Source organism: Phacochoerus africanus, chromosome 2, assembly GCF_016906955.1.
Source record: "Phacochoerus africanus isolate WHEZ1 chromosome 2, ROS_Pafr_v1, whole genome shotgun sequence".
NCBI lineage: Eukaryota > Metazoa > Chordata > Mammalia > Artiodactyla > Suidae > Phacochoerus > Phacochoerus africanus.
In genome coordinates, this window is record NC_062545.1 from 29312588 (window position 1) to 29335265 (window position 22678).

Genomic DNA, 22678 nt, shown 5'->3' on the forward strand with positions numbered 1-22678 from the left:
TAAATTTCGTATTCTTAATTTTGTTTTCATTTTCTTCAAGAGGGTACTCAAAATTTCATAAACTTTTGTCCTCATGAAACGTGGATCTTCACGTTCTGATCTCTTCAGACAAGAGAAGAGAACAGAATAGGAATAAAATTTGGAAGTTGAAAGCAGGTGGTTGAGTCATTGCTAACTTAGCAAACCAGAAGGTGACTGTGCAAACAGTAAGAGGTCCTAAAGCTTAAGCTAAAACCTAAGTTGGTGGTAGTAGAAGCATAGAAGTATATATTGAACCCCAAAACCCCAAGGTCAGTCAAAAACAGAGGGGATTATCAAGCTGAAGTCCAAAAGTCTGTTTAAGAAGAATTAAATGCTCATAATGTTATATAACCATTGAATCTTAATTTTATGAATAATTGTTACATTCCCTCAATTTACTGAGAAAATGAAGGAAATAAAATATGCAGGAAGAGTGGGATAGGATTAGAAAGTTCAATTTTCATCATCCATATTATGAAAATCTAAAATTGAAAAATCCAGAAAGAGAAGCATAAATATGTCACTCTTTAAAAATGTAGGGAAATATTTTTTAAAAAGCTAGTAAAAAAGTTGGAAATAGTTTGTCTCAAGGACACAGTAAGAGACAGGGAGAGAGTGGGACATGCCACCGATGTTTTTTGTGATAAGCCTTGATAAATATTTAAATTTAAATGCACTCAAATGGGATCTTACAATGCATTTTGCTCTTCACCTTGCCTTTGCACTTACTATGCCTTGGAATTCTTTCTAAAGCAGTGAATATAGGTCGACTACATTTTCTTTTTTTTTTTTTTTTTGGTCTTTTTGTTGGACCAAACTTGCGGTTCCCAGGCTAGAGGTCTAACTGGAGCTGTAGCCACTGGCCTACAAAACAGCCATGGCCACGCCAGATTGAACCTCGTCTGTGACTACACCACAGCTCACGGCAACGCTGGATCCTTAACCCACTAAGCGAGGCCAGGGATTGAACCCAAAACCTCATGATCCCTAGTCGGGTTCATTTCTGCTGTGCCATGATGGGAACTCCCCTTTTCTTTTTGTTAATGACTGCATAATCATCTGTCTTATTAATATTATGTGATTTATTTAATAAAGCTTGTTCTGATAGACATCCACTGTGGTGTCATTTTTGAAATTACAAAGCCTAAATGTCAAATCTTGCACGGCATATTTTTGCTTGTATGTGTTTATGATAAATTACTAGAAGTGCGTTTTTTAAAAGATTATTTAAAAGAGGGGTTTTTTTTTGTTTATGTTTTGCATTTTTAAAAAATAAACTTTTTATTTTGGACTAGTTCGTTTTTTTAATAAAAAATGTGAAGGTAGTACAGAAAGTTCTCAAGTTTTCAAGATGTATATCTTTTTGGTATTATCCTGCTTGGTATTTTATAAGTTTCTTGGATCTATGGCCTGCTATCATCATTAATTTTGGGAAATCCTATGCCATTCTTATTTCAAATATTTCTTCTGGTCCATTCTTTTTTTCTTTACCTTCTGGTATTTAAATTACATGTATTTTAAGTTTTTAAAAATTACACTATAGTTCTTGCGTGTTATGTTTTTTTTTTTTCCTCATTCTTTTCTTTCTTTGCATTTTAGTTGGGAAGTTTCTTTAACCTAACATTAAGCCAATCAATTCTTTTCTCAGTTAGATACTACTAATAAGTATCTCAATGTCACTATTTATTTCGTATCACAGTGTGTGTTTTTTGGTTTTGTTTTGTTTTCAGCATTTAATCTTTATTCTTAGAGTTTGCATCTCTCCACTTCCATTACCCATTTCTTCTTGCATGACAAATCATTTCAACACCTGTGTCATATCTGAGCCTGGTTCTGATGTTTGCTTTGTCTCTACAGAGTGTGTTTTTTCCTGCATTTGGCTTGCCTTATAGTTTTGTGTTGAAAGCCAGATTATGTTTTGTTGGGTAATAGGAATTGAGGTATATTGGCCTCTAGAGTGAGGTTTTATGTCAGTTTGCTAGGAGTCAGGCTGTGTTTAATGTTTGAAGTAGCAATAGGTGCCAGTAACTTTGCATTTCTCTGGTTTTCTTGTTTTTTGACTCCCCTCTTGAGTGATGGCTCCCCACTAAGTGCTCCCCCTCAGAGAGAGTTTGCAGATTTCAACTCCAACTCTGCAGCTCACAGCACTTTCTGCATTTCAGGCTGGACCACACTCAGCCTTCAGCAATGTGTCAAAATTGCTATATAAGTGTTCCTACCAATTGTGGCTTCACTTACTTCTGGTAAGTAGACGTGCCTCTCTGGATTCTAGATTTGGGGATGCCAGGTTGTTTTGTGAGCTCAGTTCTCTGATGAGTCCAGAAAGTCATTGATTTTCAGTTTGTTCAGCTTTATCTTGTAAGAATGGGAGTGACCACTTCCCAGGTGTTTACACATTAGAGCTGAAACTGGAAATCTCCTAGTAGAGGAAATACTTTGATAGGTAGTAACAAGTTGCCCTTCAAAAACTATTGGCCAATTTATATTCTCATCAATATAACTTAAATAAACTTAGTTTTAAATAGCTTGACATCCACACTTGCTAGTATTTGACCTTGAGACTGGGGGACAAACCATAAGAGAGTAGATATAGGAGATAGTCTTAAAAATAACTTATATTGAAATGTAAATATATTTTTGTTATGCATTCACATGTCTTGTTAAGTTTTATTATAGTGGTGGTAGTTGTCTATTTTGATTTCCAAAGGGACTCATTCATTTGACCTAAAGAAGGAGAAAGTGGAGTTAGGTGGGTTGTGCTCTAAGTGAAGAATTCCTCCAGTTATGCTCCTTCCTAATAGGTAATTGACAAGAAATCGGCAAGAACACTGATTTTGCTAAAAAAAAACTGATAGGTTTGCATGTAGATTGACCTCCACATACAAAAATACGTCAGAATTTTCATTAAGTGAGGAATCAAATTCGAGATTTCTGACCTTGGTTGGGCTCCAGGTAGGAGCATAGTTTAGCAATTGTAAGCATGCAGCTGACTTCTACACAGGAAGTAATTCTCCATAGTTTCAAATTCATAGAAATGTTCTCAATTAGGATTTATCTCTGTTTCCTTGATTATTGTTGAGAAAATGAGTACATTTTCCTTATCAATCCTTCTGTGTGGAAATAATGAGTAGATGTTTGTCTTTTCCCACGTGAATGTTATTTTTCCATATTTTTTTTCCTGAGAGTGGAAAATACACATCAAAATCCAGAAAATGCTTTTTCAGTCAGTAGATGGCAAAATTCTAGCAAACGAATAATTTTTTTTTGTTCTATTGAACACAGCTTTTCAACTACTATCTCACCCCACTGAAAATTTTATCCTAAACATAAGTAATCTCTGGTGTAAGGGAGAATAGATGAAAGAAATTTGTTCTGATATATACACTTATGGTCAAAATGAAAGAAAAAAACTGAGCCAAATAATTTTGAATCACCAAGTCATCTCAACTAAGCTTCATTTACTCCAGAAGTGAAAGAGGTAAAGACTGTTTACAAAGGGCTACTTATTTATTATTAAGAACCACAGGGTCAGTTGTTCACTCACTTTAGTATATATGTGTACAAACAGCAAATTAATTCTATATTCTAAGGACTATCCAAAGGCTCTCCATCATTGTAAACAATAAGTTATATAAAGGAAATGAAATGTGAAGCAAAGTCGAAGCTCTTGCTTTGTTAAGCTCTGTGTTCATAAGATATCATCAGCCACAATGAAAAGTGACTTAATGTTATCATTTAAGGTCATGAAAAATGAAAAAATAAAACACTTCACACTAGATGTTGAGATGGGGACAAACTAAGAAGTTATTTCCACATTTGTATGATAACGTCACTCTAAGCAGCATTGAAAACTGTACAATATTCACACTTTTTATTTGTTTGTTTTTAATAATTCAGGTTCAACCCCCTCTAACCCTAGCCATATATCTATTCTGTAGTTTAATCTGTCACCCATCTGGATACTGATCCAATTATTTTAGACATTCACTATCTTTTACAAAAACAATTTCGGGACTTAAGGAGTGAAGTAAATATGCATCATTTTTTTTAAGAGATCATGCCACCAATAAAAGTAAAATTACCAAAAATGAAAGCTTACTCTATGAACATAAGGCCTTTCACTCCCAAGTCCCTCTGCGTCTGTTTTAACAGAGATTCTGAGTGGGAGAATGTACTGAACTCGCCCACTTTACAGCTCACTTTCTACAGCAGAAGCCTAGAATTAGAGGAATTTTATCCATGTGCAGATAGGCAACAATAGTTAGAATATCTTCTATATTCAGTGATCAGTTATTACCCTTGTTCTATTATCTTTTCTCAAGTCAAAATAAAGTTTCTCAAAAGACTCTTCTGCTACTAAATTATGTGTCAATATTTATCTCATCAGAAATTGTGACAACTGTAATTTATGTGTCTTTTCTATTTTCCTTATTTCAATAAAAAATATTCCAGAGAACATTCTCAATTCTAAAAAGATTTTTATCATGAGAGAAACAATACCAGGAATAATGGTGCTATTTAGATGTGTAGTTCTGACAAACACTAACCCTGGGCTTTTGACAAGAGTCTTATTGATGAGACATCCATTTTATGATGGTTTGGGGGCTAATGTTTAGTTTATGGATTGATAGACTGGAGATTAACTATTTTCTTTCTCTTTTCTTTTGTTTTTGTCTTTTTAGGGCCATACCTGCAGCGTATGGAAGTTCCCAGGCTAGGGGTTGAATCAGAGCTGGAGCTGCTGGCCTATGCCACAGCCACAGCAATGTGGGATACAAGCCATGTCTGTGACCTACATTATAGCTCCAGCAATGTCAAATCCCTAACCCAATGATCAAGGCCGGGGTTCGAATTCCCATCCTCATGGATACTAGCTGGGTTTGTTAACCACTGAGCCACAATGGGAACTCCTTAGATTAACTTCTTTCGATCAGTGATATGTCAATTATTTATCTGTGGGCTAGATCAGAGATTTATTTTATTCTGAGCAGACTTGGCACAAGAGTAGGAAATGAGAAAGAATGAGAAAGAGAAGTGGGTAATACAGTTGACTTTTTACTGGTGGAAAATTGGGCATTTCGTGTTGGTGATCTACTCTCAGACGCAAGAGTGAGGAAATATTTTCAGTAATGATCAACCCATGCCAGTAAAAATAACACCCATGCCATCTCAAGCATGTGTTCTTAGTCTAGCAACTCTTTTTGGACACCCCTTACCTTCTTTCTTTTTTCTCGAACAATCTACCACATTTCACCCTCTCTGAAAACATAAGACATGGGATATAATAGACACTCAATGAATGTTACCGTGCAAAAAAAATTCAGCAAATGACATTATAAGTCTATACTAACTGGAAAGAAATTGAATATAGCATCCATACCCTGTGTAAAGTGTCTTTGGAAAGGTGGTAAGGAGTTTAAAGTCAATGGACTTACATCTTAGAATCATGTATAGAGTGTGTAACTTTCTGGATTCAAGACGCAACTGAGTAGTTCCCGTCGTGGCGCAGTGGTTAACGAATCTGACTAGGAACCATGAGGTTGTGGGTTCCATCCCTGGCCTTGCTCAGTGGGTTATGGATCCGGCATTGCCACGAGCTGTGGTGTAGGTTGCAGACGTGCCTCGGATCCCACACTGCTGTGGCTCTGGCGTAGGCCGGTGACTACAGCTCCGATTCGACCCCTAGCCTGGGAACCTCCATATGCCACCGCTAGAAAAGGCAAAAAGACAAAAAACAAACAAACAAACAAACAAAAAGCACAACTGAGAGGGCAGAGAATAGTACCTGACTCTGTCAGTAGAGACTACGTGTAACCCATTAGGCCTAAGGCATCAGATATATTTGTGATATTCTTTTTTTGTTTTTGTTTTTTTTCATTTCATGGCCTCCCCTGTGGCATATGGAATTTCCTAGGTCAGGAATTGAATCTGAGCCCCAGTTGCGACCTGTGCCTCAGCTGTAGCAACACCGGATCCTTAACTCACTGCACTAGACCAAGATTAGACCCACACCTCCCTAGCAATCCAAGCCACTGTAGCTGGGTTCTTACCCCACTACGACAGGTGGAAACTCCAATGTGATATTCTGGGTTTTGTTTGTTTGTTTGTTTGTTTGTTTGTTTGTTTTTTGCTTTTTAGGGCCTTACCTGCAGCATATGTAGGTTCCCAGGCTCGGGGTCAAATCAGAGCTGTGGCTCTGGTCTACACCATGGCCACAGCAAGGCAGGATCCGAGCCACATCTGTGACCTACACGCCAGATCCTTAACCCACTGAGCGAGGCCAGGGACCGTATCTGTGTCCTCATGGATGCCTGTCAGATATTAACTGCTGAACCACGATGGGAATTCCTAATGTGATATTCTTAACCTCGGTCACTATGGATTAATTTAAGTACTAAAGCAAGATTGCACCCCAAGATTTCCTGCCGCTCCAATAAGGTCTGAAGATTTTTATCAAATAAAGTCCAAAAACATGATCCATTTCATGAAGCTGTTCTTTACAGGCTGAATTAAAATACACCTTTCAGGGAGTTCCTCTCTTGGCTCAGTGGAAATGAATCTGACGCACGTTCCATCCATGGCCTCGGTCAGTGGGCTAAGGATCCAGTGTTGCCATGAGCTGTGGTGTAGGTCACAGGTGGGGCTCCGATCTGGCATTGCTGTTGCTGTGGTATAGGCCTGTGGCTACAGCTCTGATTTGACCCCTAGCCTGGGAACCTCCATATGTCTCCGGTGTAGCCCTAAAAAGACCAAAAAAAGAAAAGAATACACCTTTCAGGAATTTCCCTTCTAGAATCATTGGTTATTTTCTAGCCAATTACTTTTTGCTTATTTGGAGTGAATCACATGTCTATAGTGAGGTATGACTTGGAATCTCAAAGATATATGCTAAGTGATATGAGCATTCCTCAAAACATTAGGTCCAATGCTCGGTTTTGTTTTTAGTGAGCTCCTATAGTTGTGTGATATAGCTGTATGGAGACCAATCAAATAAGTCTTTTTTTTTTTTTATAGCAATAGTTCATTGCTTGTTATCCTCTGTTTATGGCTACCCAACAATGCTCTGATCCAGTCTTTGACATTTATTCCTGCAGGTCAGCAGACAGCATAAAAAGAAATTATACACTAAATTGTCAATTGACTCTTTGTTAATAAGTCTGGTGGAAATTCTGATAGAAAAGTGACAGTTAAAAACAAGGTTTAAAATAAAGTTTGTGAAAGATCCACGGTTTTCAATAATCTATTCTTTTCTTCTCTTTTACCACTGATTATCGAGATTTGGCTATAAATAACTCTCCAGATGCAGAGGCAAAAGCAGCCAATCAACATTCTCTGCAGTGTCTTTTATGAGTCCCTGGCTGAGTGCCTTCCTATTTTTTTCTGGTAAGGAAATGCGTCCAGCAGGCCTTATGCTGGGTACTTCATTGTTAACTCTTTCTCCCCAGGATATTCTAGTTTCACATCTACAAAGTCACACATGCTAGCTGACATGTTCAAAAAAGCCATATAATATATTGATATTACCACCAATAAATGCTTTTAAAGTGAGCCATATTCTAAGAAAGTGTTCTTCAAAATGGTACCGTTGCAACTCAAAGAAGCAAAAGAAGCAGTCTGTACATTCCTCTATGATTTCCCAGGAGAAGCTTTGCCATGTCCTAGTGTCTTATACCCCATATTGAAGAATCCAAGGGTAACATTTAGCTTATTTCCTCATGCTGTGTTCCTTATGTCTTGTTTCCTGGTTGATGAGGGAGCCCTATGGGTTGGGATATCCCTGTCCAAAATGGAAAATAGACAATGGACTGGCTACATGGGTCTTTGTTGTAGAATCTTGAGTGAGTCACATTAAAACTGATAGTAGTCATTAAGAAATTGATGTAAATCATTTCAATCTTCATCTCTAATTGAATAAAAAAAAAGTCTTCAGCTCGGGTAACTAAATTATTTCTCCATGTGTGTTTCCTTGCAATTGGTTAATCTCACTGCCTAGTTTCTATAAGGTTGAGTTATAAATTGCACTGCTGTTAGTGTTGCTGCCTTGTTTCTATGAGGTAGGGTTATAAATTGAAGGAGCCTTTGCTGATCCCAAAAGATTTTCTGAAATAGCTCTGCAGTCAAAATCAGAAACAATTACTGGGAAGAAGGCATTTCTCTAGGTCATAGTTAAGAAAGAGTTGGGAAGATTAGTTCAACCCCCCCAAGGTTGGCTTCATGGGCATACAAAGTGTGCAGTCATACAAATGCTCAAAAGGGCCTGAGTGTGGTTTAATCCTCTGCTATTGCCACTTTAAGAGTCTTAAATTTATTCTTTTTTTTTTTTTTTTTTTTTTTCGTTTTTAGGGCCAGACCCATGGAATATAGAGGTTCCCAGGCTAGGGTTTGAATTGGAGCTGTAGAGGCCGGCCTACACCACAGCCACAGCAATGCAGGATCCGAGCCACATCTGTGGTCTGTGGACCTACACCACAGGTCATGGCAATGCCAGATCCTTAACCTACTGAGCGAGGCCAGGAATTGAACCTGCATCCTCATGGATGCTAGTCAGATTCGTTTCTGCCGAGTCACTCCTTAAATTGATTCTTGAACTCATGTTCTTTAAATGAAAACAAGCAGAACAATGGAACATGTGCCCAAGCAGAGAAGATAGTATACTTCTCAGCAAGTTATGCATGATCCCAGCAAGATATGCATGATTGCTGGGATTCCTTTTTGCCCCATTCTCATTGAGTGTTCATCATGACTTCCGAGCACACCACAGGAAATTCACCGAGACCTTAAAGTAAATACAAGGCAAGTGTGTGAGGACTATGACTGAGTAAGCGGGGAGGGCCAGTCTGAAAACCCTGAGAGAACACGCTTTCCTCTCAAATGTAGACAGAAAACAATGGCATCCTAAGAAACACGAACAACCAAGGAACTCTATCATATCCTTTTACTCATGTTTAGTTCCCTTTTACCTGATCGTGTGTGCTGGAAATCATGACAGAAAGGAAACAGAAAGATAAAGTGATCCATTAGTACTTTTCCTTTTAGTCCTCCTTCTGGTCTATAGCTGAAGGTAGAGCGTGTTAGTAGAACGTGAGGGTACTGAGAAGTGAACTAAAATAGTTGAGCTAGTATCCTGTTGCATTTTCACTCTTCCACAAAATACATAATCATGTATGAGCTACAAAATACAAATTATGCAATATTGATGACTCTACACAGGATTTAAGTGCTTTTATACTTGTATTTTAGATGGCATACACAATTTAAAGATGAACGAAAAGAATTTAAATGTTTATATTTTCTTCATTTATAATGGCATTACATTACAAGATTAATAAAATACCATGACAAGTCTAGGGAGAGGCTGTGAAAGAAAGGAAAGAAAGCTTTGTGTCTAATACCTCAGATAGCACATTGTCTTCTGCTTTTTGTATAAACGCTTCTACATTTTCGTTTTGTCCTGATCCCTACAAATTATGTAGTTGCCCCTGGCTGCTCCAGAGCTGTCTGCTTCTTGATTTTGCAAAGTGATTAAGAGATGAGGTTTGGGAAGAATGGAAGGGGAGGTGAGACACTGAGGGGCCCTCAAGCCCCTTCTCTCCCAGGGATTGTGGACCCTCCTATTTACTGTTTTAATGAAGGTCTTTCTTGCCTTATTATTTTAATTATTTTAATAATAGTAGTTTCTATCAGTTCCCCACCCAAAGAATGGTCCCAATATTCTTCCTTGTTCCTGATTTTCTAAATATACATGAATTTATGTCATCTCTGCTTTTGTTACTTCCCATAGAGCAAGTTCAAGAGATTGTATTCAATCATCTACCTTCAAAATCACCTCTTTTTCATTCCATTTTTAATCCCATAATTCGAGGTCACTAAAAATATGCTACACATAACCTGCAGAGTTTGATCCTCCACTTCTCTTTCTTTTATTGTGTTCTTATTTCTTTCTCATTTATTCTTAGGTGCAGAGAATTGCAGCCATGACCCAGGCCTTTGTAGATGTCCTGTTGGTTTCTAAGGGAGAACGAAAAATGAATCACATTGCTAAATGCTCTTTAAAGTTCCACTGAGAGGCCATAACCAACTGACCAAAATGTCAATAATGTTTTACCGCTGCCTTCAATTGTAGTTGCCTTTCATCACTTTAAATTAAAGTAAATCTTTTGATCCTAGGATAACATCAGTCTTGCCTTTTTTTGGGGGGGGGCATGCCTAGATCCTTAACCCACTGAGCCACCAGGGAACTCTCCTTTTCAGTTCCTTTGATCCCTAGCCTCACATAATCTAATTTCTGGAGTCTTAGAATAGAAATGACTAAGAACTAAATCCTCCTCTGGTTTATTTATCTATATCCTAACAGAAGCTTTAGAATCTTAGAATAATCTTCGTGCCTTATCCCTACAGATGTACCCTGCCCCATTTCTGCCTTACTGTCAACATTTCAGAAATATCGAGTTATTTATAGTTTTTCAAATGTGCTTTGTGTTTCAGTCCCCCTTACTTTTCTCATATTAGTCCTTCTGTTTAGAGTCTCCTTCCCTATCCTCTTTATCTCAGTAATTACTTTTCAAGCCTTACATATCATCTCAGGCATTACCTCCTTTAGAAGAATTTCCTATTCCTTCATTAGGCAAGTTAGGGTCCTGGTTGGGGCCAATGCTAACCCAAAGATATATCACACCACCCAGCATATACTATATTATACCCAAATCATATATTTATATAATTGCTGTGATGTTCTTGAGGGCAGAGATGTATCTTTTTATTGGTTGCAAGTTATAGATTCCTGGCACACAGCAAGCATTCAGTATATATTTTTTGCCTAAATTAAAATGGACTGATGAATCACTATGTTGTGTACCGTACCAGGAACAAAGACAGTGTTGAAGATCAATTACATTCCAACCAACCAACCAAAAGACAAACAAACTCACGGGAAAAAAAAAAAAATGTTTGTGGTTGTTACAGGCAGTGGGTAGGGGTCAGGGAAATTGGGTGAAGGTAGTCAAAAGATAAAAACTTCCAGTTACAAGATAAATAAGTACTAGGGATATAATGTATAACATGATAAATATAATGACCACTGTTGTGTGTTATATATGAAAGTTGTTGAAAGAGTAACAGCTAATAGTTCTCATTACAAGGAAGAAACAGATTTTTCCATTTTGATAATTTTGTGTCTATGTGACATGATGGATGTTCATTAAATGCATTATGATTATCATTTCATGATGTAGATAGGTTGAATCATTATGCTGTATTGCTATCGGGAATGAGTTCTTCGAGTCAAGATGTGGGGATAATGTCACCAGAAATTTTTGCTGTACCTATGTCTGGGCAAATCCTTTCCCAAGAACATCCCAGAGAAGACTCCACAAAATTTCCAAATATTCAAAAGTTCTATGGTTAGCTCAGCTAAAAATAAGCCATTAGAGAGCAGTTTTGGGCCCTCTTCATGGGGTTGAGCTAAAATTTTGATTTCTTGGGACTCTTTTTATTACTTCCCTCTTGGGAAAGTTTAACTGCCTGGGTTGTCATTTTCTCATGTCCTGCGTCACTTACAAAATTGACGTCTGTCTGTTCTTTTTAGATTAGAACGAGTACAGTGGATTCCAAGAAATAACCTCCAGGTTTTTCAAGGTTTCCAGTATCAGTATCTCCTTGTATATCTGTCACATCTACCTTCCCATAAACACACAGACACTTGTAGAACTTTAGCCCTTGGTGGTGATGAAAGTCAGCCCTGAAGGTTAGATTGGAGACTGATCACTTGTTCACATGTCTGGGGGACGCAACCTGATCAACGGGACCTTAGCCAGGAACCCCACACGAGTTCTCCTTCATGTACTGCTTGCCAGTTCTTTATGAGATCCAAGCTCTCTAACCATGTTCTCTTTCCCTGCGGATTCCTACCACTGCTGAAATAGACAATGCCCACCGAATTTTGCCAGATTATTTTGAGAGCCAAAGGAAAAAAAAATATATGCAGAGTTCAAATGCCATGAAATAAAAAGGTTTGTGTTCACTCTTCTACCCATTTTGAGAATTAATTGTTCAACTACCTTAGCATTATGGGTTGGTAAGTCCAGATGGAGTGGAGCAGAGAAGGAAGTGCAGCAATATATAGGATGAGGTGTCTAGGAAGAAATAAAAATGGACTAAACAGTGTTGGCTTGTTTCTCCAGGTATTGATTTAGACCTTGTCTTAATCAGAGAGACTCTTTATTGAATCCAAAATAGTTTTCTCTGAAAAGAAGATGAATTGTTATTCCACTAGGACAGCAGAATGGAGAAACTTCTTACCTATGATTTGACACTGTGGATCACTTCCTCCTCTTCATTTTTTGTCCTTTGAGAGCCAGAGTGGAATAATAGAGACCAATTGGCTTTGGGGAAGGTTCTTTTGGGCCCGCAGCACTCAAACCATAGTTACTTACCACTATTTATGGCCTGTGGCATCGTGCCTGCTGTAATAGCTAAAGCAACAAACATTTCCTTCTCCTAAAATCACGAAGCATGCATGTACTGCCCAAGAGTCATCTGGGCGGCTTCATGTTCCTCTCCTGACAGAGCTGGTGCTTCATCCGTGAGCCAGGATGGCTGAGGATTGTTTTTTTTTTTTTTTTTTAAATGTTCCTTCTAGGCTCCAGACTCACTGGAGACATCCTGACACAGAATGCTCTGCCTAGCACAATGTGATGCCCTTTACCTAGTAAGAGTGAGTCTCATAAAGGTGCTGCCTTCCCCCTAGAACAAACAACGGAAATGCATCAGGAGAGCCCAGCTGCAGACAGAATGCACATCGCGTGGACCAGGAGCCACCACGGGATTCCTTAGATGAAAGCCGATTTCAATGAACATTGTGTTTCAAAGCCTGCTTCCTCTTGCTCCGTAAGAGCTGCAGAAGGAACATCCCACTTGCGTCTGCTGACACAAAAGAATGCTGTGGCTGGAAGATCTTATCGAGCCTTCCTGTGCCACAGTAACAGAGCTCCACTTGTATCTCGTAAGAATTGCTTATTGTTTCACAGGGACGACTGGCTCCTTTGGGTGGGATCTGATGGCATCTCATAGAGAGGAGGTAGGTGGTGCTGGGAGGTCAGCCAGCCCCATGACCCAGCGCACTGGCTTCGGGGAAATCAGAAAGCCGAAGACTTCACCTAGGTCTGTTGGATAGCTAAACATTTAAGGTTAAACCATTAAAATAGGCATATGTTTTTTACTTACTACTACCTTCAACTGTGTAAGTTAAGAACACAATATAAAAGGGGTGGTCAGAGTTTCTTATTTGGACCTGAAGCTAATAAAATATTATACGCCAATAAAGTTTTCTAAAAAAGAAAAAAAAAAGTTTCTCATTCTTATAAGCTGTCTCTTCTCTTTTAATCAATTCACCTAAAACTGTCTGATGCTGATAAAGTTGAAAAGAATAAATGAGAATCTTTTTTTTTTTTTGAAAACCAAAATATATTGATGTAAAGCCCTCTCTAGAGAATTTAGATGGTAATAATAAATATTTCAGCTCAAAAATGTACACTTAGGATGAACCTCAGGTATAAAATCATCACATTTACATTTAGGAGAGTAAGTTAATAATATTGGATTAATTAAAGTGAGCCAATTCTAGAGATTGTATCCTTTGCTTAGAAAGTTCGTGGATTCCCAGTTTGGGCCTCTTCTGGTACGGAAATGGATGGTTACCTGTTTAGCTATATGGAGAGTTGAATTAGAATTTTCTTCTCTTTCCTCTTTCTCTTTTCAAAGGCTTGCTGAGTGGTTCATACATATAAGAACTATATAACTGGGAGTACGACATGCTGAGGAAAAACGGTGACCATGAATTTCCTAAAGGGACAAAGGTTGAGATTAACATTTAATCCTTCCTTCCTACCTCTCCATGTAGTACTTTCTGAAATACCTTTTGCCCTAAAAGTACTCATATTCACATAGTTCAACAACAACAAAGTATTCCCCTCTTACTCTGCATAAGATTCTGAAAATCAAAATGTTACCAAAACACCCTCTCTGTTCTTAATATATTTATTATTGAAAGGATCATATGCTGTAATTAGATGGTTTTTCTCTCAGTGAACTGTGCGCATCTTGAGGAAAGGAGTTAGATCATGTTCATCTTCTTGCCTCCACCGCCAAGCACAATGTCTTGTACATATTGGTGTTGACTAAATATTTATTGGATGGATGAATAGAGGAATGGATGGAGAGTGGATGAATGGGTGGACAGATGGGTGGATGGCTGGCTATCCTGTAATGCCTACCATTACGCATGGGTTTTTTTTGTTTGTTTCTTTTCTTTTTTTTTGCCACACCTGTAGAATATGATAGTTTCCCGGCCATGGATCTAATCTGAGCCACAGCTGTGACCTATGCCACAGCTGCGGCAATGCCACCAGATCCTTAACCCACTGGGCCAGGATGGGGATTGAACCGGCAATGCCACAGAGGCAAGCCAGATGGTGAACGCACTGCCCTTCAGTGGAAATTCCTGACTCCTGGGGATGTGATTCAGGTTGTCTACATCTTTCTAGGCATGATAGAATGTTTATCCTCCAGGCCTTTATTATCCCACTCTTAGATGCATAGAATAAAGAGATTTTCAAGATCACATAGCCCAACTTCAGTTTACAGTTGAGGAAAAGAGACTCAGAGAGAATTTGATTTATTCATAGCCCTTTACCTAATAAGTGCCAGATCTGGGTTAAAAATCCAGATCCCTTGCTTTTCAGTCAAACGCTCACCACACTATGTTGCTTTCCATGACTCATATTTGGAGGCTTGAAGGGACCCTGTGGAGCAATCTGTCACTCCTGGCTTATCTGAGCAATGTGAGAGAAGACCGGGCTAGAGCAAAACTAGGTGAAAGGGACCACCCTGGAGCTGCTGAATTCATACATTGAGGGTGCTGAAACAAGGTAAGAACAAGAATGACTCACCTTTATTCAGACTGATACCATTCCATGTTTCTCTCAGAAGAAGCTGCTCTCAAAATTCAATAGGTAATGTCGATTCCCTCTAGTCTCCTGCACGACATTTGGAGAAGGCGCGGTCCAGCCCTGCTCCACTAGCCAAGATTTCTGTTTTATGCAGAGGCCAGCCTTTCAAAGCCCTTTCCAAAGACGCTTATGCTCCTCCACGTAACAGTGAGGCTGATGTAATGTTGCTATCTCTAGATTCTCCTGCCCTCAGGAAGTGCTCCCAACGTATCACATCTGACTGCCTGGACTCTTCTTTCTCTGAATTATGCCCAGTCACACTGCATCTAAAGGCTCGTGATTGACCTACACTTAAACAAAAGGCTGTTCATTCAGAATTTAACCTTTCCGGAATTCTCTTGTCACGCAGAGGGTTAAGGATATGGCATTGTCAGTGCAATGGCTAGGGTCACTCTTGTGGCATGGGTTTAGTTCCTGGTCCAGGAACTTCGACACGCTTCGGGCATGCTGACCGCCCACCCTCCAAAAAAAAGAATTTGACTTTTAGATTCAACTATTTTGGAATGAACACGTAACAACAGAGATAAATCTCAAAATAATTATGTTGAATGAAAGAAGACAGATGAAAGAGATCACATACTATATAAAACTTTAGAAAATACATACTCATTTAAAATATGAGAAAGCATATTTTAAAATATTTAAAATATGAGAAAGCATATCAGTGCTTGCCCAGAGAGGTGAGGGAGGAGAGGCAGTGGTGGAGGGACTAGAAAGAGGAAGAAATACATTTTTGAGCCTAATGAGTATTTGTACTGACTTGATTATCTTGATGGTTTCATGGATGTATGCATGGATCAAAACTTACAAAATTGTACAATATAAATATGTGCATTTCATTGTAAGCCTATTATACTTTAATAAAATTTAGGCTTTTTTAAAAAAAAAAAAGAATGTAACCTTTTAAAATTCAACCAAAATACTGTATTAGTAATGGTTTAATTACAGAAACAGAAGCATTAGGAGAGATAGAGATATAGATTATATGTATATATCCATATCTATATCCACACATATAATATAGTTGTGGGGATTTGCCTTATGTAATTGTGGGGTGTGGGTAATTCATGTCTATAATGTTGTTGTCTTCATATTTGATGCTAGAGCTGAAGTTCAAGGAAATACTGTTGGGAAAGGAAGGTAAAATGGGGAAGAGCCTATTTTAGGACAAGCTGGAATCCAGAGGCAAAAGCTCTAGCTCATAAGGACAGATTGAAACTTTTATCAGTTCTTAATGCCTCTGACCTTGATTGCATGGAGGTCCTGTAGAAGCAAGGCCCTTCATCAAAGAGCTAAATACACATACCTGGCCCAGGAGTTGGAGGAGCTGGAGGAGAATCCAGGGGGAGGCAGAGCAGTTACAGGCCCAGCTGCTGCCTCACAAAGGAGGTAAGACAGTATGACAAAGGAGGTAAGACAGGAAAGAGACAACATGTGTGAGCTATACAGTGGCTGCAACCACTCCCCCTCTAAATTTTGCACAAGAATGTCTCTCTGCCCACTAACTGGAAACACACAGTAGAGAAATTCTGGGAACTAGAGTTCCACTTCCTCAAGTTTACTCATTACAGAGCTACTCTTGACAACTCGGGCACTCGAACACATTTCTTTAAGTCATACTTAATCTCCAAACAAAAGTAATAACACTGTCATGTCCCCACCTAACATGATGCTTCTATCCCAAGTACAACCCAAACACATTAATTTTTCCTCAGAAGAGGATCCAAAGTTCATTTTATGACTTCGGGTGATGTTCAGTTCTAGTGGACTTCTTGCTAATTTACACTTCTCCTTGGCGATCCCATGATTTATATTCTGAGATATTGAGTCAACTACTAGTAACACATCTAATGCTAGAAAAAGGCCTGAGAAAGAGGATAAATGCAAAAATAATTGGTTAAATATATATATATATTTACATGCATATATGTATGTAAATTATGTATAACTATACACACATACATATGCATGATCATATCATAATAAGGAAGAAATAGTTATAATTGTATGGTGCTTACATCTACAACTAGTCATGTGGTCATAGCTGGTATTTATAACCACTTCCTTCCAAATATCCATTGCATATTCCCTTTGTCTTTAGCAAACACTTTGGCTAGATGTAGATCCTTACCTGGTGGGGTGAACCAGATTTTCATTCCAAAAGGTCTGGGCCATTGAGAGTCCTGCCAATTGAGTTGATGTAGCCTAATCACAGGACATGGAAATACTAAGAGGCAACCTAGAATAGCTTTAACCTTGTAGACACTCTCCCTTACCTCTTTGTGTAGAAGCCAATCAGGTTCAATCACTCCCTTCTTTGCCTGTTGATTCAATGGCATGAGTTAAAGGCGGCACTCCAGTTCAACAGAGTCATCAGTGGGTGCCCTGGTGGACACACTCTTCCCTTTGGAACTAAGACCTCCAGTCCAGTAGAACCTAATGTCATAGGGACTAGAAACAAAATTTAGTGAATTACCAGGGATAACAGTGAGAGGAACCTTTCCCATAACCACACCTTGTTCCCAGACCCATGAATCCCAGCTGTGGAAGAAAAAAAATATATACTGGATGATGATTTAGAGCATAATTTATATCATGGACAACTTACCATAACTGAGTCTTCAAAACGTTATTCCATCATTCTGTCAAGCCAGCTACTTTGGGGTGATGATGAACATGATAAGACCTGTGAACAATATGAAGCAATTGCTGCACTTCATTTGCTGGGAAGTAAGTTTCTTGATCAGAAGTGATGCTGTGTGAAATATCGTGATAGTGAATAAATCATTCTGTGTATGGTTTTCGTAGTGGTTTTGGCGAAGCAATTGTGGGCAGGGAAAGCAAGTGTGTTTCCAAAGTCAATGTCTATTCCAATAAGAACAAAGCACTGCTCCTTCAACGAGAGAAGTGATTTAATGTAATAGTCACCCTGCCAATAGGTGGCTAGTCAGTAGCTGGGAATGGTGCTGTGTCAGGTGTTCACCATTGACCTCTGCTGTTAGCAGACTGGGCTCTCTGCTGTGGCCATAGCCAGGTGGGCCCTGGGAAGTAGACATCTATGTTGCCGTGTCCCTGCGTAACTTTCATCTTGGCCTCCGTTTTCAATTTATTCACGAGCCACTTGGGAAATGACAGGAATTGCTGGAGAACCAGGCTGACTCATGTCCACAGAAAGGCTTATCCTTTCCACTTGATTATTCAAATACTCCTCTGTTGAGTTCACCCTTTGGAGAGCATTTTCATAGAGCATAAATACCTACACATGCCGTACCCATTTGAAGAGATCTGTCAACCTTCCCTTCCAGATCTCTTTGTCACCAATTTTTCAATCACATTCCTTTCAAATCTCCTGACTTTCCAGCCAAGTGTTAGCCATGACCCACGAATCAGTATAGACTTGTACTTCTATATATCTCTCCTTCCAAGCAAAATGGACAACCAGGTGCAGTGCTCAAAATTCTGTGTATGTGGAGGGTTTCCCTTCACCCTTGTTCTTCAACACCACCTCAGAGTGGGGATTTTGTGCATCCTCTGTCCATTTTGGTCTTAGCTGTGCCCTTTTGAGTAGTGTCTACCTGTAGTGAAGAACCATGTGCAGATTAGGCCTGAGTGTTCTCTTCCTCCATCACTTGGTCACCAAGAACTCCCTAAAAGACCACAAGTACAGGTAAAGAGAGAGAAGACAATGTATCAGGTATAGGGATGGTGGATATATTGGCCACATACTCATGCAAAACACATGTGCCTTCAAGTTCTCCTCAAGTCCAGTTTCATCTATACCACTCCCATTTGAGAATGAAGGATTTCTGTGCATACCCAGCTCCATGGCTCAGTGGGTCAGACAATACCTACCAATAAGCAGCTCAGGTCACATAGTACCTTAGTGACCCATGGCCAAGCATTCAATTTCTACTAAGACTTTGTAGCAAAACAAGAGCTATATCTTTTTTCTTTTTTCTTTTTTTTTTTGGCCTTTTTAGGGCTGTATCCATGGCCTATGCCACAGCCACAGCATTGCCAGATCCTTAACCCAACAAGCAAGGCCAGGGATCAAACCTGAGTCCTCACGGATACCAGTCGGGCTTGCTAACCACTGAGCCATGACAGGAACTCCAAGAGCTATTTCTTTTTTTTTTTTATTTTCCCACTGTACAGCAAGGGGGTCAGGTTATCCTTACATGTATACATTACAATTACATTTTTCCCCCAGCCTTTCTTCTGTTGCAACATGAGTATCTAGACAAAGTTCTCAATGCTATTCAGCAGGATCTCCTTGTAAATCTATTCTAAGTTGTGTCTGATAAGCCCAAGCTCCCAATCCCTCCCACTCCCTCCCCCTCCCATCAGGCAGCCACAAGTCTCTTCTCCAAGTCCATGATTTTCTTTTCTAAGGAGATGTTCATCTGTGCTGGATATTAGATTCCAGTTATAAGTGATATCATATGGTATTTGTCTTTGTCTTTCTGGCTCATTTCACTCAGTATGAGATTCTCTAGTTCCATCCATGTTGCTGCAAATGGCATTATGTCATTCTTTTTTATGGCTGAGTAGTATTCCATTGTGTATATATACCACATCTTCCGAATCTAATCCTCTGTCGATGGACATTTGGGTTGTTTCCATGTCTTGGCTATTGTGAATAGTGCTGCAATGAACATGCAGGTGCATGTGTTCCAAGAGCTATTTCTTAAAAGAAGATTTCTTATCCACAGAGCATGGCAAGGCTTTATTCCAAAATCTGAAGGATTGGTACCGTGATCTACCTTTAAGAACCTGAAAGAGGTTTTAAAGTCCCTCCCTATCTATCAACGGCATTTCAGGCACCACTGGATCTTCTGAATTAGATGGTTCAAGTATAACGGAGCAGGACCCTATTGGGCTTTCCTGGGACAGACCAATCCCCCACATCCTCTGCTATAGCTCCTCTCCTAGACAATAGTATCTGACTCTGACACAAACTTCCTGAGTTGCTTTACAGACGCTAAAACCCCTACCAGGAGTTCCCATTGTGTTGCAGTGGGTTAAGGATCCAGCAATGTCTCTTCAGCAGCTCAGTCACTCACTGCTGAGGCTTGGGTTTGATCCTGGGCTCAGCACAGTAGGTTAAGGAACAAGCATTGCCACAGCTATGGCATAGGTTGAAGCTGCAGCTCAGATTCAACCCCTGGCTAGGGAACTTCCATATGCCATGGATGCAGTCAAATAAAACAAAACAAAACAAAACAAAAACTACCACCTAATGGAAGAAATTAATTATTTGATGATACTGAGCCTCCAAACCTACTGGCAACTATGGATTAATAATGTTAACTGCCTTGTTACCTCAGTATCAATCAGAGAGCTGTGCACAAGCTGATCACACACCCGGCAACCCCCTTCTCTCACTTGGCCTTTGAAAATGCTCTGCTGAAACCATTCAGGGAGTATGAGATTTTTAGGGGAGCAAGCCATTCATTCTCCTTGCTTGACCCTGCAATAAATCTTTGCTTCACACTCTGATGTTTCAGTATGGCCTCACTGTGTGTGAGGCACACAAACTTGTGTTTGATAACACAAGTGTGAGAGCTGCTTGCATAGCACTCTGGGCTTAGGGAGCTTGTACTGGGCCCCACTCATGTTGTTTTCTTTCACTCAGTATATAGGTCAGAAAGGGAACCTCAACATGCCACAGACTGAACTCCTAGACATTTCACTGAGGTTTCAGGTCCTTGATTTTTCATGGGATTTATTCCCAACCTCTGGAAATCACCTGTTTTACCTCTGTGTTCAAAGGAGTTGCTCCTTTCTGCTTACCTGGTGTAGGAATGAAAGAAGCTGAAGGAGGGTGGGGGTGGAGTGAGGTGGGGGGTGATTAGGCTGTTGTAAGGCCAGCCACCACCTCACACCAATGGAGTGAGCAAGCAGGTAAGCAACAGTGTGGGTGCCAAGAGTAACACTGCCCTGGAAACATACAGGACAGGAATTCTGGGAAATGTAGTTCGTCTTTGCCAAGTTCCCACAGTACAAAGCTACCACAAATAGAAATTCTGGGAGATTACTACAGGATGGAGAATACAATTTAAAAGCAAAGTAGGAGTTCCTGTTGTGGTTCAGCAGTAATGAACACCATTAGTATCCATGAGAACTCAGGTTTGATCTCTGGCCTTGCTGAGTGGGTTAAGGATCTGGTGTTGCTGTGAGCTGTGGTATAGCCTTGAGCTGTGGTGCATGTTGCAGATGCGACTTGGATCCCGTGTTGCTGTGGCTGTGGTATAGGTCAGCAGCTGCAGCTCCAATTCGACCCCTTGCCTGGGAAATACCGTATGCCATGGGTGCAGTCCTAAAAAGACAAAAATGAATAAATAAATAAATAAATAATAAACAAATAAATGCAATGTAGAAGCCTATCCCTGCTTGTTCTTCTTTCCTGAGGAATCCATCTGACAAAATGATTTCTTTTACCTCTGAGGCCTTGGTTCCACAGAATATATTCATGTTCTTTCCCTGGAGGAGATTATCAAAAGACAACTGTTTCCAGAAACACATAATATTTTTTAATAAATAAAGGCTTAACAGTGTAAAAATATATTCACAATTTGAATGTATTTATCAATTGCTTTTCCAGGGAGACTAAAACTTGTTGTAGTTTGAGAGGTTTTTTGGGTTTTTTTAATGTTTAGTCAAAGAATTCAAATTTGCTTTTAAGTTAAAAGGTGTGCTGCGGGCCAATGGCAGGGCCCTTGCATGGTAACAAAAAGAAAGTCTCAGAATTTGCTCTTCAGGCTGCCTGGAAGGCTGCTTACCCTGATGCTCGTGAAAAACCATTGTGGTCTCAGAATTGACTCTCCCAGAAGAGAAGAACATGCCAAGCTGTGCCTCTTAGCATGTGAAAGTCTTTTTCTCTCTCGTTTCTGAAGTCTATTGTCTCAGAGAGTGTTGACATCAACTTTTGTCTCTTACTCTATGAACCTATGACTTTCTCTTCGAAATGGGTAAGAGGATGCTGTGTGCAAGGAGGGCGTGTGTATGTAAAAGAGTGCCCGCATGACAGGTTTGCAGAGACTTAAAATACAGCATGCACAGCAGCGAGCAGCTGAAGGAAGAGGAAGCCCAAAGGAGACCACGGGGACGATGATTTTGAAATCAACCCTTCCGTCTCTCAAGCCAGTTCATGACTTCCTGATGAAAACATTTGTCCACACAACTGTGCTGGTGTTTCTGGATATTCCCATCACACCTGCCTCAGATGCAAGGTTTGGGAAAAACCATAAGTGGGAGAAAGACAAAGGTGCACAACCATTGTAACCATTTTAGTGGCGACACCGGTCCCCTCCATTAATTGGCTGAATTGAAGGGTTATAAGAAAAAGGCATTTGGCATCTTAGACATAGTATTGGCTGAATAATGTTTTAAAGAATAAAATTGGATGGTTGACTAAGTAAGAAAAGAGTCATATTTGCTCTTCGTACAGACATTTGGCAAATATTTGACCCTATCCCCAAAGAGTTCGGATTTATTTTTCCTCACCATTTTGATCCTTGAAACTTGAACATCACAAAGTTGATATTTAGGATCAGAGCATATTAAGATCACAATAGACAGAGACCCTGAACCTCTGAACAAAGGAGGGAGGGACACAGAACAGAATGGAAAGAATTATGGAAATTTTCCAC

At 39.6% G+C, this 22678-nt stretch overlaps 1 long non-coding RNA gene across 5 annotated transcripts in view; it reads right to left on the bottom strand.

Annotated features, from left to right (window-relative positions):
* Nucleotides 1–9233: 9233 nt before the first annotated feature.
* Nucleotides 9234–22678, bottom strand: part of LOC125114778 (uncharacterized) — a 64867-nt gene continuing 51422 nt past the window's right edge. Inside the window, exons 2-8 of one of the 5 annotated variants that reach the window (XR_007131902.1) lie at nt 17635–18673; nt 17303–17477; nt 16333–16399; nt 14967–15486; nt 13717–13860; nt 12319–13192; nt 9234–10029 (exon numbers count right to left, since the gene is read on the bottom strand). This is a non-coding gene — a long non-coding RNA (uncharacterized LOC125114778). Of the gene's footprint in view, nt 10030–12220; nt 13193–13716; nt 13861–14966; nt 15487–16332; nt 16400–17302; nt 17478–17634; nt 18674–22678 lie in introns of those variants that run through there. The other 4 variants (XR_007131904.1, XR_007131901.1, XR_007131906.1 and 1 more) reach the window with 4 other exon arrangements.